This window comes from Anneissia japonica, unplaced genomic scaffold, assembly GCF_011630105.1.
Source record: "Anneissia japonica isolate Jap-2015-1 unplaced genomic scaffold, ASM1163010v1 scaffold685_len2926416_cov193, whole genome shotgun sequence".
Taxonomy (NCBI): domain Eukaryota; kingdom Metazoa; phylum Echinodermata; class Crinoidea; order Comatulida; family Comatulidae; genus Anneissia; species Anneissia japonica.
The window spans coordinates 1183126-1183629 of record NW_022692922.1 but is presented as its reverse complement, the minus strand read 5'-3'; positions in this window follow the sequence as shown (position 1 = coordinate 1183629).

The window sequence follows — 504 nt, the reverse complement described above, 5'->3', positions numbered from 1 at the left end:
TCTTACGAGGAAGCGATGGGCATTGTTTAAATAAAGAAAGTTAACTGTCACGATTTATACAAAAAGTATGTAGATTTTAAGAGATTTTGACAAATAAATAACAGGAAAAAAAATATGAAAAAGTCTAATTGTACTTCTTCGTTGTACTTTTCGACTTTTCTGGACTTAGAAAAAATTTCGACTTTTCTGGACTTAGAAAAAATTTCGACTTTTTTGGACTTAGAAAAAATTTCCAAATTTTTGGACTTAGAAAAAATCGAGATTTTTGGACTTAGAAAAATTTTCGACTTTTCTGGACTTAGAAAAATTTTCGACTTTTCTGGACTTAGAAAAAATTTCGAGATTTTTGGACTTAGAAAAATTTTCGACTTTTCTGGACTTAGAAAAATTTTCGACTTTTCTGGATTTTGTTCGAATTCGGGTACCCATGACGTAATGGGGGTTAGGATCGACATGAGGAGGAAGGTACCCATGACGTCATGGGGTGGAATATACTTCCGTTTC